Source organism: Entelurus aequoreus, linkage group LG27 (assembly GCF_033978785.1).
Source record: "Entelurus aequoreus isolate RoL-2023_Sb linkage group LG27, RoL_Eaeq_v1.1, whole genome shotgun sequence".
Classification (NCBI taxonomy): Eukaryota; Metazoa; Chordata; class Actinopteri; order Syngnathiformes; family Syngnathidae; genus Entelurus; species Entelurus aequoreus.
The window spans coordinates 6,715,366-6,740,947 of NC_084757.1; the positions used below are offsets into that span (position 1 = coordinate 6,715,366).

The 25,582-nt window shown below is 32.7% G+C and overlaps 1 protein-coding gene across 1 annotated transcript in view; it reads left to right on the plus strand.

Moving 5' to 3' along the window:
- The first annotated feature begins 1,250 nt into the window (after positions 1-1,250).
- Positions 1,251-25,582, plus strand: part of LOC133644114 (glutamine synthetase-like) — a 52,985-nt gene continuing 28,653 nt past the window's right edge. Inside the window, exon 1 of the mRNA XM_062038434.1 lies at positions 1,251-1,369. The gene's annotated coding sequence lies outside the window, so the exon portion shown is untranslated. The remainder of the gene's footprint in view (positions 1,370-25,582) is intronic.

A 25,582-nucleotide genomic window follows, 5' to 3' on the forward strand; every position in this document is an offset into this window, starting at 1 on the left:
CTTATTTATTGAAGGTCGAACAATAGATGACTTAATGTTGATGTTTATGTGCGCACATTGATTGAACTCCGGGTCCTGTGTTTACGTAGGCCAGGTCCCTAAGTCTTGGATGGCGAGCTGTAGATAGGCCTTGAGCCTGAGCCCAAGGATCTCCACCTCTCTACCCCTGAACTCCACCTGCTCTGGTCGGGCCGGTAGGCGGCTTATAGCCGAAACCCCTTGCCTCGCACCTCATTACTCTGCAGCCCTTTGCACTACCTCATACACACCCTGCCCATAAACTGAACTGTCACTACAAACTGCCATATCCACAACCCCAACCCTGGGACCCCATTTTGAAAATTCCTAGCGCCAACGCTGCTGTCAACAGAGGAGAAAAATGCTTTGATTAAATAAATATATTATTTATAAAGCAAGTTCGAGTATCATTGGCAAATTTTCACCTAGTCCCCGCCTTGGCACGCATATATGTCCTCTTTTTGGGATTTCAGAATATGGTCAGCCTACTCTTGTCACTTCTAACGTCTTGTCGGTTAGCATCTTCATGTACCTGCTACCATCTCGTTGTTGCTGTTTTCTTGTCCTTGTTAGCCTTTGTTGCCTTTTTGTGTGTTAGCGGCCTCTTGTCTCTTCTAGTGTCTTCTTGTCTGCTAGCATCTTCATGTACCTGGTAGCGTCTTCTTGTTGCCGTTAGCTTCTAATAGTGTCTTTTCATTAGTTTGAGTTTGAGTTTATTTCGAACATGCAAGCATACATTAGTTAGCGTCTGTTAGCGTGTTCTTGTCTTTGTTAGCTTGTTTGTGTTATTTTTGACTGTTAATGTCAGTTAGCTGCCTGGGGTCTCCGTTAGCATCTTCTTGTTAGCGAGTGCTGGCTAACAGTGTGAAGCAGCAGTGGTTGACAAAGGAGGACTCAGCGTGCTGACTCAGCGGTTTGTGGCGCTGAGCCTGAGTGGTGAAATGGAGAAAGGTTGAGTTTTAATGGCTGTCCAATAAAGAGGACAGGAGGCAGCAATCCATTAGAGGGAGATGTTGTTGTTGTTGTTGTTGTGCTGCTGGCAGTGCTTCAAGGTTAACCTCTGATTGGTGGCAGGAGGTGAAAGGAGGCATTAACATGAACATGAACATGAACATGCATTCAAACACGAAATCATGGCCTATGGGAGAGGGAAAACAACAACATAAAAAAGCCTTTTAAAATGATGAAGGCTTTTGACTGAAAGGCTGGCGAGCGCTCTGAACAGGAACAGGAACGGGAACGGGAACGGGAACAGGAAGGGAGACGGCTTCTTGTACTGAAGCCTCGGTCACCATGGCGACCCAAATGGAAGCGGACATCCCTACTGAGGCTGGCGTGGCGCCTGCTTCAGGTGAGGCTGAAAATGGTGCTTTTTGTTTAGTAGCCCCGCCCCTTCCGCCACGCAGCCAAGATGGCCGCCGTCCAGCACTCAGCGTCTGGGTGTTAGTGTACTTAAAAAAGTGTCAGTGCACTTAAAAGACTAAGTGCGTCAATCCAAAAGCTTACTACATGTAAATATGGGAGTGCGCAAATTGAAAAACGGCCTAAAAGTAAATAAGGAAGTGTGTGAATTGAAAAACGGCCTAAATGTAAATCCAAAAGTTTGTGAATTGAAAAACGGCCTAAATGTAAATAAGGAAGTGTGTGAATTGAAAAACGGCCTAAATGTAAATCCAAAAGTTTGTGAATTGAAAAACGGCCTAAATGTAAATACAAAAGTTTGTGAATTGAAAAACGGCCCAAATGTAAATATGGAAGTGTGTGAATTGAAAGACAGCCTAAGTGTAAATATGTAAGTGTGAATTGAAAAACGGCCTAAATGTAAATATGGAAGTGTGTGAATTGAAAAACAGCCTAAGTGTAAATATGTAAGTGTGAATTGAAAAACGGCCTAAGTGTAAATATGTAAGTGTGTGAATTGAAAAACGGCCTAAGTGTAAATATGTAAGTGTGAATTGAAAAGCGGCCTAAATGTAAATATGGAAGTGTGTGAATTGAAAAACGGCCTAAACGTATATATGGAAGTGTGAATTGAAAAACGGCCTAAATGTAAATATGAAATTGTGTGAATTGAAAAACAGCCTAAATGTAAATATGGAAGTGTGTGAATTGAAAAACGGCCTAAATGTAAATATGGAAGTGTGTGAATTGAAAAACGGCCTAAATGTAAATATGAAATTGTGTGAATTGAAAAACAGCCTAAATGTAAATATGGAAGTGTGTGAATTGAAAAACGGCCTAAATGTAAATATGGAAGTTTGTGAATTGAAAAACGGCCTAAATGTAAATACAAAAGTTTGTGAATTGAAAAACGGCCCAAATGTAAATATGGAAGTGTGTGAATTGAAAGACAGCCTAAGTGTAAATATGTAAGTGTGTGAATTGAAAAACGGCCTAAGTGTAAATATGTAAGTGTGAATTGAAAAGCGGCCTAAATGTAAATATGGAAGTGTGTGAATTGAAAAACGGCCTAAACGTATATAGGGAAGTGTGTGAATTGAAAAACGGCCTAAATGTAAATATGAAATTGTGTGAATTGAAAAACAGCCTAAATGTAAATATGGAAGTGTGTGAATTGAAAAACGGCCTAAATGTAAATATGGAAGTGTGTGAATTGAAAAACGGCCTAAATGTAAATCTGAAATTGTGTGAATTGAAAAACAGCCTAAATGTAAATATGGAAGTGTGTGAATTGAAAAACGGCCTAAATGTAAATATGGAAGTGTGTGAATTGAAAAACTGCCTAAATGTAAATATGGAAGTGTGTGAATTGAAAAACGGCCTAAATGTAAATATGGAAGTGTGTGAATTGAAAAACGGCCTAAATGTAAATATGAAATTGTGTGAATTGAAAAACAGCCTAAATGTAAATATGGAAGTGTGTGAATTGAAAAACGGCCTAAATGTAAATATGGAAGTGTGTGAATTGAAAAACTGCCTAAATGTAAATATGGAAGTGTGTGAATTGAAAAACTGCCTAAATGTAAATATGGAAGTGTGTGAATTGAAAAACGGCCTAAATGTAAATATGGAAGTGTGTGAATTGAAAAACGGCCTAAATGTAAATATGGAAGTGTGTGAAATAAAAAACCTGTCTAAGTGTAACATTGCAGTGCGTGAATTAAAAAACCGTCTTGAGTGCAATATGGAAGTGCGTGAATGGAAAAAGGGGCTTGATGTGACAAGTGAGTGCGTGAATGGAAGAGTAAGGCAGCAGCATGTTCTCACCAAGAAGCAGAAGAACAAGACAAGGAAGACTCGGGACTCTGAGCCAAGATGCCGGAATGTTCTGTTCCAATTTGCATGAGTAAAGAGGATGTAGTGTTTCATGCAGCTGACACGCCTCTCAGCGCTGTCACACACACACACACACACACACACACACACACACACACACACACACACACACACACACACACACACACACACACACACACGTCTAGAACCTTCCTTCTCCAATTAATACTTGCAGTCAAATACTTCATCTGTCATTGTGACACATGGGGGGGGGGCTAACAGCTTGTCCCAAATCCACCTGGATTACTGCGCATTGTTTGCGTGTGTGTGTGTGTGTGTGTGTGTGTGTGTGTGTGTGTGTGTGTGTGTGTGTGTGTGTGTGTATATATGTACTTCTATAAAATATAGACTGAACGAAATATAAGCACAACTCACGATCTAAAACTTTTACTATATACAGAAAATCCCTATTCCGCTCAAATATTGTTCAAAAATCTGCCAAATCTGTGTTAGTGAGCATTTCTTCTTTGCCAAGACAATCCAACTATACACAGTGTACAAAGTACACTCCTTGAAGTGTACCCACACAAGTACAGTTTTGTACGCCCCACTTTTCAAATCATTGAATTTCCTGCTGAAACCTTGGGCAAAAGCTCCAGTTTTCATATAGCGTCTCTAACAAACTAGTCTTTTAAAAATGATTTTTACAGCATTTCATTCCGCAGTATCGGGTGCAGAAACAAAGAATCCAACGTGTTAAGAGGCTCAGTCTCTGTGCTTTTTCTTGGTCCCACCAATAAACATGTATCATTTTGTAACAGTATTAATGTTGGCAATGAACCATAAACCAACCATAAACCATGGGGCCAAAGAAAGTTGCGAGTGTCAGCACTTTGATTGAGAGTTTTGCTGAGACAAAAAAAATTCAGTCTAAGCCTGGGCCCCTGGAGAGGGGGTCCAAACTGAGGCCAAGGGAAAAAACACAACTTCAAAGCCATAGCACACATAAGCATGTGTGTAAGAGGGAAACATCAAAGGACATTAAAGACATTAAAAGAGCAGAGCTGATTCAATCAGCCACTTCTACATACAGCTACAAAAGTACAACAACAACAACCATTACACTGTGGTGGCCTCTGCGGTGTTTGTCTGCTGGGGTGGGGGGAGCCTGGCCAGAGACAGGAGCAGACCCAACAAAGCAACCAAGAGAGCTGACTCCACCCTCGGCCGCCCACCAGTGTCCAGTCTGCATGGATGAGCGAGGATAAGTCCAAGGAGACCGAGGTGTCCGATACCTGCTCATTCAGCCAAGACACTGTGAAGCTTGTCCAGCTCTGCAGCCCTGTCTCTTCATCCACATCTCCTCCAGTCTCTTCATCCACATCTCCTCCAGTCTCTTCATCCACATCTCCTCCTGTCTCTTCATCCACATCTCCTCCAGTCTCTTCATCCACATCTCCTCCAGTCTCTTCATCCACATCTCCTCCAGTCTCTTCATCCACATCTCCTCCTGTCTCTTCATCCACATCTCCTCCAGTCTCTTCATCCACATCTCCTCCTGTCTCTTCATCCACATCTCCTCCAGTCTCTTCATCCACATCTCCTCCAGTCTCTTCATCCACATCTCCTCCTGTCTCTTCATCCACATCTCCTCCAGTCTCTTCATCCACATCTCCTCCAGTCTCTTCATCCACATCTCCTCCAGTCTCTTCATCCACATCTCCTGCAGTCTCTCCATCCACATCTCCTCCAGTCTCTCCATCCACATCTCCTCCAGTCTCTTCATCCACATCTCCTCCAGTCTCTTCATCCACATCTCCTCCAGTCTCTTCATCCACATCTCCTCCAGTCTCTTCATCCACATCTCCTCCTGTCTCTTCATCCACATCTCCTCCTGTCTCTTCATCCACATCTCCTCCAGTCTCTTCATCCACATCTCCTCCAGTCTCTTCATCCACATCTCCTCCTGTCTCTTCATCCACATCTCCTCCAGTCTCTTCATCCACATCTCCTCCAGTCTCTTCATCCACATCTCCTCCAGTCTCTTCATCCACATCTCCTGCAGTCTCTCCATCCACATCTCCTCCAGTCTCTCCATCCACATCTCCTCCAGTCTCTTCATCCACATCTCCTCCAGTCTCTTCATCCACATCTCCTCCAGTCTCTTCATCCACATCTCCTCCAGTCTCTTCATCCACATCTCCTCCTGTCTCTTCATCCACATCTCCTCCAGTCTCTTCATCCACATCTCCTCCAGTCTTTTCATCCACATCTCCTCCAGTCTCTCCAAACTCTGCAGCCCTGTCTCTTCATCCACATCTCCTTCTGTCTCTTCATCCACATATCCTCCAGTCCCTTCATCCACATCTCCTCCAGTCTCTTCATCCACATCTCCTCCAGTCTCTCCATCCACATCTCCTCCAGTCTCTCCATCCACATCTCCTCCAGTCTCTCCAAACTCTGCAGCCCTGTCTCTTCATCCACATATCCTCCAGTCCCTTCATCCACATCTCCTCCAGTCTCTCCAAACTCTGCAGCCCTGTCTCTTCAACCACATTTCCTCCTGTCTCTTCATCCACATCTCCTCCAGTCTCTCCAAACTCTGCAGCCCTGTCTCTTCATCCACATCTCCTTCTGACTCTTCATCCACATATCCTCCAGTCCCTTCATCCACATCTCCTCCAGTCTCTCCAAACTCTGCAGCCCTGTCTCTTCATCCACATCTCCTCCTGTCTCTTTATCCAGATCTCCTCCAGTCTCTTCATCCACATCTCCTCCAGTCTCTCCAAACTCTGCAGCCCTGTCTCTTCATCCACATTTCCTCCTGTCTCTTCATCCACATCTCCTCCAGTCTCTCAAAACTCTGCAGCCCTGTCTCTTCATCCACATCACCTCCAGTCTCTCCAAACTCTGCAGCCCTGTCTCTTCATCCACATCTCCTCCAGTCTCTCCAAACTCTGCAGCCCTGTCTCTTCATCCACATCTCCTCCAGTCTCTCTAAACTCTGCAGCCCTGTCTCTTCATCCACATCTCCTCCAGTCTCTTCATCCACATCTCATCCAGTCTCTCCAAACTCTGCAGCCCTGTCTCTTCATCCACATCTCCTCCTGTCTCTTTATCCACATCTCCTCCAGTCTCTTCATCCACATCTCCTCCAGTCTCTCCAAACTCTGCAGCCCTGTCTCTTCATCCACATCTCCTCCAGTCTCTCCAAACTCTGCAGCCCTGTCTCTTCATCCACATTTCCTCCTGTCTCTTCATCCACATCTCCTCCAGTCTCTCCAAACTCTGAAGCCCTGTCTCTTCATCCACATCTCCTCCAGTCTCTCCAAACTCTGCAGCCCTGTCTCTTCATCCACATCTCCTTCTGTCTCTTCATCCACATCTCCTCCAGTCTCTCCAAACTCTGCAGCCCTGTCTCTTCATCCACATTTTATCCAGTCTCTTCATCCACATCTCCTCCAGTCTCTCCAAACGTACTGTGGTGTGTCAGAGACCCAGCAGCTGGTGTCCATGGCTAAAAGGCTCCCAGGAAGCAGATCCAGAAGTTGACAAGAAAGGCCGGCAGAAGTCAGTAAAGTGACACCTCTTGTTGCATGTCAAACTATTATTATTCTCTCTTTGGATTTGCATTATTATTGTAAAAAGTAGTTCCGTTTTCGTACGATTTGGTTTTCAGCGTTTAAGACTCGACTTCGACAGCGTGCTGCCCCCTGCTGGTGCGGAGTGTTGCCGCTGATTGACAGCAGCAAAAAGGAAGGAGGGGGTGGATGGTGTAGTTTTGCAACAAGGGGGTGGATGGTGTAGTTTTGCAACAAGGGGGTGGATGGTGTAGTTTTGCAGGAAGGGGGTGGATGGTGTAGTTTTGCAACAAGGGAGTGGATGGTGTAGTTTTGCAACAAGGGGGTGGATGGTGTAGTTTTGCAACAAGGGAGTGGATGGTGTAGTTTTGCAACAAGGGGGTGGATGGTGTAGTTTTGCAACAAGGTGGTGGATGGTGTAGTTTTGCAACAAGGGGTGGATGGTGTAGTTTTGCAACAAGGTGGTGGATGGTGTAGTTTTGCAACAAGGGGGTGGATGGTGTAGTTTTGCAACAAGGGAGTGGATGGTGTAGTTTTGCAACAAGGGGGTGGATGGTGTAGTTTTGCAACAAGGTGGTGGATGGTGTAGTTTTGCAACAAGGGTGTGGATGGTGTAGTTTTGCAACAAGGGGGTGGATGGTGTAGTTTTGCAGGAAGGGGGTGGATGGTGTAGTTTTGCAGGAAGGGGGTGGATGGTGTAGTTTTGCAACAAGGGGGTGGATGGTGTAGTTTTGCAGGAAGGGGGTGGATGGTGTAGTTTTGCAGGAAGGGGGTGGATGGTGTAGTTTTGCAACAAGGGGGTGGATGGTGTAGTTTTGCAACAAGGTGGTGGATGGTGTAGTTTTGCAACAAGGGTGTGGATGGTGTAGTTTTGCAATAAGGGAGTGGATGGTGTAGTTTTGCAACAAGGGGGTGGATGGTGTAGTTTTGCAACAAGGGGGTGGATGGTGTAGTTTTGCAACAAGGGGGTGGATGGTGTAGTTTTGCAACAAGGGGGTGGATGGTGTAGTTTTGCAACAAGGGGGTGGATGGTGTAGTTTTGCAACAAGGGGGTGGATGGTGTAGTTTTGCAACAAGGGGGTGGATGGTGTAGTTTTGCAACAAGGTGGTGGATGGTGTAGTTTTGCAACAAGGGTGTGGATGGTGTAGTTTTGCAACAAGGGGGTGGATGGTGTAGTTTTGCAGGAAGGGGGTGGATGGTGTAGTTTTGCAACAAGGGAGTGGATGGTGTAGTTTTGCAGGAAGGGGGTGGATGGTGTAGTTTTGCAGGAAGGGGGTGGATGGTGTAGTTTTGCAACAAGGGAGTGGATGGTGTAGTTTTGCAGGAAGGGGGTGGATGGTGTAGTTTTGCAGGAAGGGGGTGGATGGTGTAGTTTTGCAACAAGGGAGTGGATGGTGTAGTTTTGCAACAAGGGAGTGGATGGTGTAGTTTTGCAACAAGGGGGTGGATGGTGTAGTTTTGCAACAAGGGGGTGGATGGTGTAGTTTTGCAACAAGGGAGTGGATGGTGTAGTTTTGCAACAAGGGAGTGGATGGTGTAGTTTTGCAACAAGGGGGTGGATGGTGTAGTTTTGCAACAAGGGAGTGGATGGTGTAGTTTTGCAGGAAGGGGGTGGATGGTGTAGTTTTGCAACAAGGGAGTGGATGGTGTAGTTTTGCAGGAAGGGGGTGGATGGTGTAGTTTTGCAACAAGGGAGTGGATGGTGTAGTTTTGCAACAAGGGGGCCTCCAGGGCGACACAGCAGTGCATGCTGGGAACTTTCCAGTCAGTCACTGTGCAAGAGGAGATTAACATGCACACACTGACACGTCCTTTGAGGAGGCGACGCTAAGGCGCTCCAAAAACGCCGCCGGGCATATTCCTCCAAAACAAGAAGAGGAAGTTGCAGACGTGCGTGAAGAGAAGGTGACGTCTAGATACATATTCACTGTAAACTCACATTTATTCAGCATTAATTACATCAACATCTTCACTGTAAACTCACATTTATTCAGCATTAATTACATCAACATCTTCACTGTAAACTCACATTTATTCAGCATTAATTACATCAACATATTTATTGTAAACTCACATTTATTCAGCATTAATTACATCAACATATTCACTGTAAACTCACATTTATTCAGCATTAATTACATCAACATATTTACTGTAAACTCACATTTATTCAGCATTACATCAACATATTTACTGTAAACTCACATTTATTCAGCATTAATTACATCAACATATTCACTGTAAACTCACATTTATTCAGCATTAATTACATCAACATATTCACTGTAAACTCACATTTATTCAGCATTAATTACATCAACATATTCACTGTAAACTCACATTTATTCAGCATTAATTACATCAACATATTCACTGTAAACTCACATTTATTCAGCATTAATTACATCAACATATTCACTGTAAACTCACATTTATTCAGCATTAATTACATCAACATATTCACTGTAAACTCACATTTATTCAGCATTAATTACATCAACATCTTCACTGTAAACTCACATTTATTCAGCATTAATTACATCAACATCTTCACTGTAAACTCACATTTAGTCAGCATTAATTACATCAACATATTTATTGTAAACTCACATTTATTCAGCATTAATTACATCAACATCTTCACTGTAAACTCACATTTATTCAGCATTAATTACATCAACATATTTATTGTAAACTCACATTTATTCAGCATTAATTACATCAACATATTCACTGTAAACTCACATTTATTCAGCATTAATTACATCAACATATTTACTGTAAACTCACATTTATTCAGCATTACATCAACATATTCACTGTAAACTCACATTTATTCAGCATTAATTACATCAACATATTCACTGTAAACTCACATTTATTCAGCATTAATTACATCAACATATTCACTGTAAACTCACATTTATTCAGCATTAATTACATCAACATATTCACTGTAAACTCACATTTATTCAGCATTAATTACATCAACATATTCACTGTAAACTCACATTTATTCAGCATTAATTACATCAACATATTCACTGTAAACTCACATTTATTCAGCATTAATTACATCAACATATTCACTGTAAACTCACATTTATTCAGCATTAATTACATCAACATATTCACTGTAAACTCACATTTATTCAGCATTAATTACATCAACATATTCACTGTAAACTCACATTTATTCAGCATTAATTACATCAACATATTCACTGTAAACTCACATTTATTCAGCATTAATTACATCAACATATTCACTGTAAACTCACATTTATTCAGCATTAATTACATCAACATATTCACTGTAAACTCACATTTATTCAGCATTAATTACATCAACATATTCACTGTAAACTCACATTTATTCAGCATTAATTACATCAACATATTTACTGTAAACTCACATTTATTCAGCATTACATCAACATATTCACTGTAAACTCACATTTATTCAGCATTAATTACATCAACATATTCACTGTAAACTCACATTTATTCAGCATTAATTACATCAACATATTCACTGTAAACTCACATTTATTCAGCATTAATTACATCAACATATTCACTGTAAACTCACATTTATTCAGCATTAATTACATCAACATATTCACTGTAAACTCACATTTATTCAGCATTAATTACATCAACATATTCACTGTAAACTCACATTTATTCAGCATTAATTACATCAACATATTCACTGTAAACTCACATTTATTCAGCATTAATTACATCAACATATTCACTGTAAACTCACATTTATTCAGCATTAATTACATCAACATATTTACTGTAAACTCACATTTATTCAGCATTAATTACATCAACATATTTACTGTAAACTCACATTTATTCAGCATTAATTACATCAACATCTTCACTGTAAACTCACATTTATTCAGCATTAATTACATCAACATCTTCACTGTAAACTCACATTTATTCAGCATTAATTACATCAACATCTTCACTGTAAACTCACATTTATTCAGCATTAATTACATCAACATCTTCACTGTAAACTCACATTTATTCAGCATTAATCACATCAACATATTCACTGTAAACTCACATTTATTCAGCATTAATTACATCAACATATTTACTGTAAACTCACATTTATTCAGCATTAATTACATCAACATATTCACTGTAAACTCACATTTATTCAGCATTAATTACATCAACATCTTCACTGTAAACTCACATTTTTTCAGCATTAATTACATCAACATATTTACTGTAAACTCACATTTATTCAGCATTAATTACATCAACATATTTACTGTAAAATTCACATTTATTCAGCATTAATTACATCAACATATTCACTGTAAACTCACATTTATTCAGCATTAATTACATCAACATCTTCACTGTAAACTCACATTTATTCAGCATTAATTACATCAACATCTTCACTGTAAACTCACATTTATTCAGCATTAATTACATCAACATATTTACTGTAAACTCACATTTATTCAGCATTAATTACATCAACATATTCACTGTAAACTCACATTTATTCAGCATTAATTACATCAACATATTCACTGTAAACTCACATTTATTCAGCATTAATTACATCAACATATTCACTGTAAACTCACATTTATTCAGCATTAATTACATCAACATCTTCACTGTAAACTCACATTTATTCAGCATTAATTACATCAACATATTCACTGTAAACTCACATTTATTCAGCATTAATTACATCAACATATTCACTGTAAACTCACATTTATTCAGCATTAAGTACATCAACATATTTATTGTAAACTCACATTTATTCAGCATTAATTACATCAACATCTTCACTGTAAACTCACATTTATTCAGCATTAATTACATCAACATATTTATTGTAAACTCACATTTATTCAGCATTAATTACATCAACATATTCACTGTAAACTCACATTTATTCAGCATTAATTACATCAACATATTCACTGTAAACTCACATTTATTCAGCATTAATTACATCAACATCTTCACTGTAAACTCACATTTATTCAGCATTAATTACATCAACATATTCACTGTAAACTCACATTTATTCAGCATTAATTACATCAACATATTCACTGTAAACTCACATTTATTCAGCATTAATTACATCAACATATTCACTGTAAACTCACATTTATTCAGCATTAATTACATCAACATATTCACTGTAAACTCACATTTATTCAGCATTAATTACATCAACATATTTACTGTAAACTCACATTTATTCAGCATTAATTACATCAACATATTCACTGTAAACTCACATTTATTCAGCATTAATTACATCAACATATTTACTGTAAACTCACATTTATTCAGCATTAATTACATCAACATATTTACTGTAAACTCACATTTATTCAGCATTAATTACATCAACATCTTCACTGTAAACTCACATTTATTCAGCATTAATTACATCAACATCTTCACTGTAAACTCACATTTATTCAGCATTAATTACATCAACATATTCACTGTAAACTCACATTTTTTCAGCATTAATTACATCAACATATTCACTGTAAACTCACATTTATTCAGCATTAATTACATCAACATCTTCACTGTAAACTCACATTTATTCAGCATTAATTACATCAACATATTCACTGTAAACTCACATTTATTCAGCATTAATTACATCAACATCTTCACTGTAAACTCACATTTATTCAGCATTAATTACATCAACATATTTATTGTAAACTCACATTTATTCAGCATTAATTACATCAACATCTTCACTGTAAACTCACATTTATTCAGCATTAATTACATGAACATCTTCACTGTAAACTCACATTTATTCAGCATTAATTACATCAACATATTTATTGTAAACTCACATTTATTCAGCATTAATTACATCAACATATTCACTGTAAACTCACATTTATTCAGCATTAATTACATCAACATATTTACTGTAAACTCACATTTATTCAGCATTAATTACATCAACATCTTCACTGTAAACTCACATTTATTCAGCATTAATTACATCAACATATTCACTGTAAACTCACATTTATTCAGCATTAATTACATCAACATATTCACTGTAAACTCACATTTATTCAGCATTAATTACATCAACATATTTACTGTAAACTCACATTTATTCAGCATTAATTACATCAACATATTCACTGTAAACTCACATTTATTCAGCATTAATTACATCAACATATTTACTGTAAACTCACATTTATTCAGCATTAATTACATCAACATATTCACTGTAAACTCACATTTATTCAGCATTAATTACATCAACATATTTACTGTAAACTCACATTTATTCAGCATTAATTACATCAACATATTTACTGTAAACTCACATTTATTCAGCATTAATTACATCAACATATTCACTGTAAACTCACATTTATTCAGCATTAATTACATCAACATATTTACTGTAAACTCACATTTATTCAGCATTAATTACATCAACATATTCACTGTAAACTCACATTTATTCAGCATTAATTACATCAACATATTTACTGTAAACTCACATTTATTCAGCATTAATTACATCAACATATTCACTGTAAACTCACATTTATTCAGCATTAATTACATCAACATATTCACTGTAAACTCACATTTATTCAGCATTAATTACATCAACATATTCACTGTAAACTCACATTTATTCAGCATTAATTACATCAACATATTTACTGTAAACTCACATTTATTCAGCATTAATTACATCAACATATTTACTGTAAACTCACATTTATTCAGCATTAATTACATCAACATATTTACTGTAAAGTCACATTTATTCAGCATTAATTACATCAACATATTTACTGTAAACTCACATTTATTCAGCATTAATTACATCAACATATTTACTGTAAACTCACATTTATTCAGCATTAATTACATCAACATATTTACTGTAAACTCACATTTATTCAGCATTAATTACATCAACATATTTACTGTAAACTCACATTTATTCAGCATTAATTACATCAACATATTTACTGTAAACTCACATTTATTCAGCATTAATTACATCAACATATTCACTGTAAACTCACATTTATTCAGCATTAATTACATCAACATATTTACTGTAAACTCACATTTATTCAGCATTAATTACATCAACATATTTACTGTAAACTCACATTTATTCAGCATTAATTACATCAACATATTTACTGTAAACTCACATTTATTCAGCATTAATTACATCAACATATTTACTGTAAACTCACATTTATTCAGCATTAATTACATCAACATATTTACTGTAAACTCACATTTATTCAGCATTAATTACATCAACATATTTACTGTAAACTCACATTTATTCAGCATTAATTACATCAACATATTTACTGTAAACTCACATTTATTCAGCATTAATTACATCAACATCTTCACTGTAAACTCACATTTATTCAGCATTAATTACATCAACATATTTATTGTAAACTCACATTTATTCAGCATTAATTACATCAACAACTTCACTGTAAACTCACATTTATTCAGCATTAATTACATCAACATATTTATTGTAAACTCACATTTATTCAGCATTAATTACATCAACATATTCACTGTAAACTCACATTTATTCAGCATTAATTACATCAACATCTTCACTGTAAACTCACATTTATTCAGCATTAATTACTTTAACATCTTCACTGTAAACTCACATTTATTCAGCATTAATTACATCAACATATTCACTGTAAACTCACATTTATTCAGCATTAATTACATCAACATATTTATTGTAAACTCACATTTATTCAATATTAATTACATCAACATATTTATTGTAAACTCACATTTATTCAGCATTAATTACATCAACATATTTATTGTAAACTCACATTTATTCAGCATTAATTACATCAACATATTCACTGTAAACTCACATTTATTCAGCATTAATTACATCAACATATTTATTGTAAACTCACATTTATTCAATATTAATTACATCAACATATTTATTGTAAACTCACATTTATTCAGCATTAATTACATCAACATATTTATTGTAAACTCACATTTATTCAATATTAATTACATCAACATATTTATTGTAAACTCACATTTATTCAGCATTAATTACATCAACATATTTATTGTAAACTCACATTTATTCAGCATTAATTACATCAACATATTCACTGTAAACTCACATTTATTCAATATTAATTACATCAACATATTCACTGTAAACTCACATTTATTCAGCATTAATTACATCAACATATTCACTGTAAACTCACATTTATTCAGCATTAATTACATCAACATATTCACTGTAAACTCACATTTATTCAGCATTAATTACATCAACATATTTACTGTAAACTCACATTTATTCAGCATTAATTACATCAACATATTTACTGTAAACTCACATTTATTCAGCATTAATTACATCAACATATTCACTGTAAACTCACATTTATTCAGCATTAATTACATCAACATATTTACTGTAAACTCACATTTATTCAGCATTAATTACATCAACATATTCACTGTAAACTCACATTTATTCAGCATTAATTACATCAACATATTTACTGTAAACTCACATTTATTCAGCATTAATTACATCAACATATTTACTGTAAACTCACATTTATTCAGCATTAATTACATCAACATATTTACTGTGAACTCACATTTATTCAGCATTAATTACATCAACATATTCACTGTAAACTCACATTTATTCAGCATTAATTACATCAACATATTTACTGTAAACTCACATTTATTCAGCATTAATTACATCAACATATTCACTGTAAACTCACATTTATTCAGCATTAATTACATCAACATATTTACTGTAAACTCACATTTATTCAGCATTAATTACATCAACATATTTACTGTAAACTCACATTTATTCAGCATTAATTACATCAACATATTCACTGTAAACTCACATTTATTCAGCATTAATTACATCAACATATTTACTGTAAACTCACATTTATTCAGCATTAATTACATCAACATATTTACTGTAAACTCACATTTATTCAGCATTAATTACATCAACATATTTACTGTAAACTCACATTTATTCAGCATTAATTACATCAACATATTTACTGTAAACTCACATTTATTCAGCATTAATTACATCAACATATTCACTGTAAACTCACATTTATTCAGCATTAATTACATCAACATCTTCACTGTAAACTCACATTTATTCAGCATTAATTACATCAACATATTTACTGTAAACTCACATTTATTCAGCATTAATTACATCAACATCTTCACTGTAAACTCACATTTATTCAGCATTAATTACATCAACATATTTATTGTAAACTCACATTTATTCAGCATTAATTACATCAACATATTCACTGTAAACTCACATTTATTCAGCATTAATTACATCAACATATTCACTGTAAACTCACATTTATTCAGCATTAATTACATCAACATATTCACTGTAAACTCACATTTATTCAGCATTAATTACATCAACATATTCACTGTAAACTCACATTTATTCAGCATTAATTACATCAACATCTTCACTGTAAACTCACATTTATTCAGCATTAATTACATCAACATATTTACTGTAAACTCACATTTATTCAGCATTAATTACATCAACATATTCACTGTAAACTCACATTTATTCAGCATTAATTACATCAACATATTCACTGTAAACTCACATTTTTTCAGCATTACTTACATCAACATATTCACTGTAAACTCACATTTATTCAGCATTAATTACATCAACATATTCACTGTAAACTCACATTTATTCAGCATTAATTACATCAACATCTTCACTGTAAACTCACATTTTTTCAGCATTAATTACATCAACATATTTACTGTAAACTCACATTTATTCAGCATTAATTACATCAACATATTTACTGTAAACTCACATTTATTCAGCATTAATTACATCAACATATTTACTGTAAACTCACATTTATTCAGCATTAATCACATCAACATCTTCACTGTAAACTCACATTTATTCAGCATTAATTACATCAACATATTCACTGTAAACTCACATTTATTCAGCATTAATTACATCAACATATTTACTGTAAACTCACATTTATTCAGCATTAATTACATCAACATATTTACTGTAAACTCACATTTATTCAGCATTAATTACATCAACATATTTACTGTAAACTCACATTTATTCAGCATTAATTACATCAACATATTTACTGTAAACTCACATTTATTCAGCATTAATTACATCAACATCTTCACTGTAAACTCACATTTATTCAGCATTAATTACATCAACATATTTACTGTAAACTCACATTTATTCAGCATTAATCACATCAACATATTCACTGTAAACTCACATTTATTCAGCATTAATTACATCAACATATTCACTGTAAACTCACATTTATTCAGCATTAATTACATCAACATATTTACTGTAAACTCACATTTATTCAGCATTAATTACATCAACATCTTCACTGTAAACTCACATTTATTCAGCATTAATTACATCAACATATTTACTGTAAACTCACATTTATTCAGCATTAATTACATCAACATCTTCACTGTAAACTCACATTTATTCAGCATTAATCACATCAACATATTCACTGTAAACTCACATTTATACAGCATTAATTACATCAACATATTTACTGTAAACTCACATTTATTCAGCATTAATTACATCAACATATTCACTGTAAACTCACATTTATTCAGCATTAATTACATCAACATATTCACTGTAAACTCACATTTATTCAGCATTAATTACATCAACATATTTACTGTAAACTCACATTTATTCAGCATTAATTACATCAACATATTCACTGTAAACTCACATTTATTCAGCATTAATTACATCAACATATTCACTGTAAACTCACATTTATTTAGCATTAATTACATCAACATATTCACTGTAAACTCACATTTATTCAGCATTAATTACATCAACATATTTACTGTAAACTCACATTTATTCAGCATTAATTACATCAACATATTCACTGTAAACTCACATTTATTCAGCATTAATTACATCAACATATTTACTGTAAACTCACATTTATTCAGCATTAATTACATCAACATCTTCACTGTAAACTCACATTTATTCAGCATTAATCACATCAACATATTCACTGTAAACTCACATTTATTTAGCATTAATTACATCAACATATTCACTGTAAACTCACATTTATTCAGCATTAATTACATCAACATATTTACTGTAAACTCACATTTATTCAGCATTAATTACATCAACATATTCACTGTAAACTCACATTTATTCAGCATTAATTACATCAACATATTTACTGTAAACTCACATTTATTCAGCATTAATTACATCAACATATTCACTGTAAACTCACATTTATTCAGCATTAATTACATCAACATATTTACTGTAAACTCACATTTATTCAGCATTAATTACATCAACATATTTATTGTAAACTCACATTTATTCAGCATTAATTACATCAACATCTTCACTGTAAACTCACATTTATTCAGCATTAATTACATCAACATCTTCACTGTAAACTCACATTTATTCAGCATTAATTACATCAACATATTTACTGTAAACTCACATTTATTCAGCATTAATTACATCAACATATTTACTGTAAACTCACATTTATTCAGCATTAATTACATCAACATATTCACTGTAAACTCACATTTATTCAGCATTAATTACATCAACATATTTACTGTAAACTCACATATATTCAGCATTAATTACATCAACATCTTCACTGTAAACTCACATTTATTCAGCATTAATTACATCAACATATTTACTGTAAACTCACATTTATTCAGCATTAATTACATCAACATATTTACTGTAAACTCACATTTATTCAGCATTAATTACATCAACATATTTACTGTAAACTCACATTTATTCAGCATTAATTACATCAACATATTCACTGTAAACTCACATTTATTCAGCATTAATTACATCAACATCTTCACTGTAAACTCACATTTATTCAGCATTAATCACATCAACATATTCACTGTAAACTCACATTTATTTAGCATTAATTACATCAACATATTCACTGTAAACTCACATTTATTCAGCATTAATTACATCAACATATTTACTGTAAACTCACATTTATTCAGCATTAATTACATCAACATATTCACTGTAAACTCACATTTATTCAGCATTAATTACATCAACATATTTACTGTAAACTCACATTTATTCAGCATTAATTACATCAACATATTTACTGTAAACTCACATTTATTCAGCATTAATTACATCAACATATTCACTGTAAACTCACATTTATTCAGCATTAATTACATCAACATATTTACTGTAAACTCACATTTATTCAGCATTAATTACATCAACATCTTCACTGTAAACTCACATTTATTCAGCATTAATTACATCAACATATTTATTGTAAACTCACATTTATTCAGCATTAATTACATCAACATCTTCACTGTAAACTCACATTTATTCAGCATTAATTACATCAACATATTTATTGTAAACTCACATTTATTCAGCATTAATTACATCAACATCTTCACTGTAAACTCACATTTATTCAGCATTAATTACATCAACATCTTCACTGTAAACTCACATTTATTCAGCATTAATTACATCAACATATTTATTGTAAACTCACATTTATTCAGCATTAATTACATCAACATATTCACTATAAACTCACATTTATTCAGCATTAATTACATCAACATATTCACTGTAAACTCACATTTATTCAGCATTAATTACATCAACATATTTACTGTAAACTCACATTTATTCAGCATTAATTACATCAACATCTTCACTGTAAACTCACATTTATTCAGCATTAATCACATCAACATATTCACTGTAAACTCACATTTATTTAGCATTAATTACATCAACATATTCACTGTAAACTCACATTTATTCAGCATTAATTACATCAACATATTTACTGTAAACTCACATTTATTCAGCATTAATTACATCAACATATTTACTGTAAACTCACATTTATTCAGCATTAATTACATCAACATATTTACTGTAAACTCACATTTATTCAGCATTAATTACATCAACATATTTACTGTAAACTCACATTTATTCAGCATTAATTACATCAACATATTCACTGTAAACTCACATTTATTCAGCATTAATTACATCAACATATTCACTGTAAACTCACATTTATTCAGCATTAATTACATCAACATATTTACTGTAAACTCACATTTATTCAGCATTAATTACATCAACATCTTCACTGTAAACTCACATTTATTCAGCATTAATCACATCAACATATTCACTGTAAACTCACATTTATTTAGCATTAATTACATCAACATATTCACTGTAAACTCACATTTATTCAGCATTAATTACATCAACATATTCACTGTAAACTCACATTTTTTCAGCATTAATTACATCAACATATTTACTGTAAACTCACATTTATTCAGCATTAATTACATCAACATCTTCACTGTAAACTCACATTTATTCAGCATTAATTACATCAACATATTTACTGTAAACTCACATTTATTCAGCATTAATTACATCAACATATTCACTGTAAACTCACATTTATTCAGCATTAATTACATCAACATCTTCACTGTAAACTCACATTTTTTCAGCATTAATTACATCAACATATTTACTGTAAACTCACATTTATTCAGCATTAATTACATCAACATATTCACTGTAAACTCACATTTATTCAGCATTAATTACATCAACATCTTCACTGTAAACTCACATTTATACAGCATTAATTACATCAACATATTTACTGTAAACTCACATTTATTCAGCATTAATTACATCAACATATTTACTGTAAACTCACATTTATTCAGCATTAATTACATCAACATATTCACTGTAAACTCACATTTATTCAGCATTAATTACATCAACATCTTCACTGTAAACTCACATTTATTCAGCATTAATTACATCAACATATTTACTGTGAACTCACATTTATTCAGCATTAATTACATCAACATATTTACTGTAAACTCACATTTATTCAGCATTAATTACATCAACATATTCACTGTAAACTCACATTTATTCAGCATTAATTACATCAACATCTTCACTGTAAACTCACATTTATTCAACATTAATTACATCAACATATTTACTGTAAACTCACATTTATTCAGCATTAATTACATCAACATATTCACTGTAAACTCACATTTATTCAACATTAATCACATCAACATCTTCACTGTAAACTCACATTTTTTCAGCATTAATTACATCAACATATTCACTGTAAACTCACATTTTTTCAGCATTAATTACATCAACATATTTACTGTAAACTCACATTTATTCAGCATTAATTACATCAACATCTTCACTGTAAACTCACATTTTTTCAGCATTAATTACATCAACATCTTCACTGTAAACTCACATTTATTCAGCATTAATTACATCAACATCTTCACTGTAAACTCACATTTTTTCAGCATTAATTACATCAACATATTCACTGTAAACTCACATTTTTTCAGCATTAATTACATCAACATCTTCACTGTAAACTCACATTTTTTCAGCATTAATTACATCAACATATTTACTGTAAACTCACATTTATTCAGCATTAATTACATCAACATCTTCACTGTAAACTCACATTTTTTCAGCATTAATTACATCAACATCTTCACTGTAAACTCACATTTATTCAGCATTAATTACATCAACATCTTCACTGTAAACTCACATTTTTTCAGCATTAATTACATCAACATATTCACTGTAAACTCACATTTTTTCAGCATTAATTACATCAACATCTTCACTGTAAACTCACATTTTTTCAGCATTAATTACATCAACATATTCACTGTAAACTCACAATTTTTCAGCATTAATTACATCAACATATTCAATCAATCAATCAATCAATCAATCAGCTTTATTGTCCATTCTTACATGTACAAGACACATAAGAACTGAAATTACATTTATTCAGCATTAATTACATCAACATATTTACTGTAAACTCACATTTATTCAGCATTAATTACATCAACATCTTCACTGTAAACTCACATTTATTCAGCATTAATTACATCAACATATTTACTGTAAACTCACATTTATTCAGCATTAATTACATCAACATATTTACTGTAAACTCACATTTATTCAGCATTAATTACATCAACATATTTACTGTAAACTCACATTTATTCAGCATTAATTACATCAACATCTTCACTGTAAACTCACATTTATTCAGCATTAATTACATCAACATCTTCACTGTAAACTCACATTTATTCAGCATTAATTACATCAACATCTTCACTGTAAACTCACATTTTTTCAGCATTAATTACATCAACATCTTCACTGTAAACTCACATTTTTTCAGCATTAATTACATCAACATATTTACTGTAAACTCACATTTATTCAGCATTAATTACATCAACATCTTCACTGTAAACTCACAATTTTTCAGCATTAATACATCAACATATTTACTGTAAACTCACATTTATTCAGCATTAATTACATCAACATCTTCACTGTAAACTCACATTTATTCAGCATTAATTACATCAACATATTTACTGTAAACTCACATTTATTCATCATTAATTACATCAACATCTTCACTGTAAACTCACATTTTTTCAGCATTAATTACATCAACATATTTACTGTAAACTCACATTTATTCAGCATTAATTACATCAACATATTCACTGTAAACTCACATTTATTCAGCATTAATTACATCAACATCTTCACTGTAAACTCACATTTTTTCAGCATTAATTACATCAACATATTTACTGTAAACTCACATTTATTCAGCATTAATTACATCAACATATTTACTGTAAACTCACATTTATTCAGCATTAATTACATCAACATCTTCACTGTAAACTCACATTTATACAGCATTAATTACATCAACATCTTCACTGTAAACTCACATTTATACAGCATTAATTACATCAACATATTTACTGTAAACTCACATTTATTCAGCATTAATTACATCAACATATTCACTGTAAACTCACATTTATTCAGCATTAATTACATCAACATATTCACTGTAAACTCACATTTATTCAGCATTAATTACATCAACATATTCACTGTAAACTCACATTTATTCAGCATTAATTACATCAACATCTTCACTGTAAACTCACATTTTTTCAGCATTAATTACATCAACATATTTACTGTAAACTCACATTTATTCAGCATTAATTACATCAACATATTCACTGTAAACTCACATTTATTCAGCATTAATTACATCAACATATTCACTGTAAACTCACATTTATTCAGCATTAATTACATCAACATCTTCACTGTAAACTCACATTTTTTCAGCATTAATTACATCAACATCTTCACTGTAAACTCACATTTTTTCAGCATTAATTACATCAACATATTTACTGTAAACTCACATTTATTCAGCATTAATTACATCAACATCTTCACTGTAAACTCACATTTTTTCAGCATTAATTACATCAACATATTTACTGTAAACTCACATTTATTCAGCATTAATTACATCAACATCTTCACTGTAAACTCACAATTTTTCAGCATTAATTACATCAACATATTTACTGTAAACTCACATTTATTCAGCATTAATTACATCAACATCTTCACTGTAAACTCACATTTTTTCAGCATTAATTACATCAACATATTTACTGTAAACTCACATTTATTCAGCATTAATTACATCAACATATTCACTGTAAACTCACATTTATTCAGCATTAATTACATCAACATATTCACTGTAAACTCACATTTATTCAGCATTAATTACATCAACATCTTCACTGTAAACTCACATTTTTCAGCATTAATTACATCAACATATTTACTGTAAACTCACATTTATTCATCATTAATTACATCAACATCTTCACTGTAAACTCACATTTTTTCAGCATTAATTACATCAACATATTTACTGTAAACTCACATTTATTCAGCATTAATTACATCAACATATTTACTGTAAACTCACATTTATTCAGCATTAATTACATCAACATATTCACTGTAAACTCACATTTATTCAGCATTAATTACATCAACATATTCACTGTAAACTCACATTTATTCAGCATTAATTACATCAACATATTTACTGTAAACTCACATTTATTCAGCATTAATTACATCAACATATTCACTGTAAACTCACATTTATTCAGCATTAATTACATCAACATATTCACTGTAAACTCACATTTATTCAGCATTAATTACATCAACATATTTACTGTAAACTCACATTTATTCAGCATTAATTACATCAACATCTTCACTGTAAACTCACATTTATTCAGCATTAATTACATCAACATATTCACTGTAAACTCACATTTATTCAGCATTAATTACATCAACATATTTACTGTAAACTCACATTTATTCAGCATTAATTACATCAACATATTCACTGTAAACTCACATTTATTCAGCATTAATTACATCAACATATTTACTGTAAACTCACATTTATTCAGCATTAATTACATCAACATATTCACTGTAAACTCACATTTATTCAGCATTAATTACATCAACATATTCACTGTAAACTCACATTTATTCAGCATTAATTACATCAACATATTTACTGTAAACTCACATTTATTCAGCATTAATTACATCAACATCTTCACTGTAAACTCACATTTATTCAGCATTAATTACATCAACATATTCACTGTAAACTCACATTTATTCAGCATTAATTACATCAACATATTTACTGTAAACTCACATTTATTCAGCATTAATTACATCAACATATTTACTGTAAACTCACATTTATTCAGCATTAATTACATCAACATATTTACTGTAAACTCACATTTATTCAGCATTAATTACATCAACATCTTCACTGTAAACTCACATTTTTTCAGCATTAATTACATCAACATCTTCACTGTAAACTCACATTTTTTCAGCATTAATTACATCAACATATTTACTGTAAACTCACATTTATTCAGCATTAATTACATCAACATCTTCACTGTAAACTCACAATTTTTCAGCATTAATTACATCAACATATTCACTGTAAACTCACATTTATTTAGCATTAATTACATCAACATATTTACTGTAAACTCACATTTATTCAGCATTAATTACATCAACATCTTCACTGTAAACTCACATTTATTCAGCATTAATTACATCAACATCTTCACTGTAAACTCACAATTTTTCAGCATTAATTACATCAACATATTCACTGTAAACTCACATTTATTTAGCATTAATTACATCAACATATTTACTGTAAACTCACATTTATTCAGCATTAATTACATCAACATATTCACTGTAAACTCACATTTATTCAGCATTAATTACATCAACATCTTCACTGTAAACTCACATTTTTTCAGCATTAATTACATCAACATATTTACTGTAAACTCACATTTATTCAGCATTAATTACATCAACATATTTACTGTAAACTCACATTTATTCAGCATTAATTACATCAACATCTTCACTGTAAACTCACATTTATACAGCATTAAT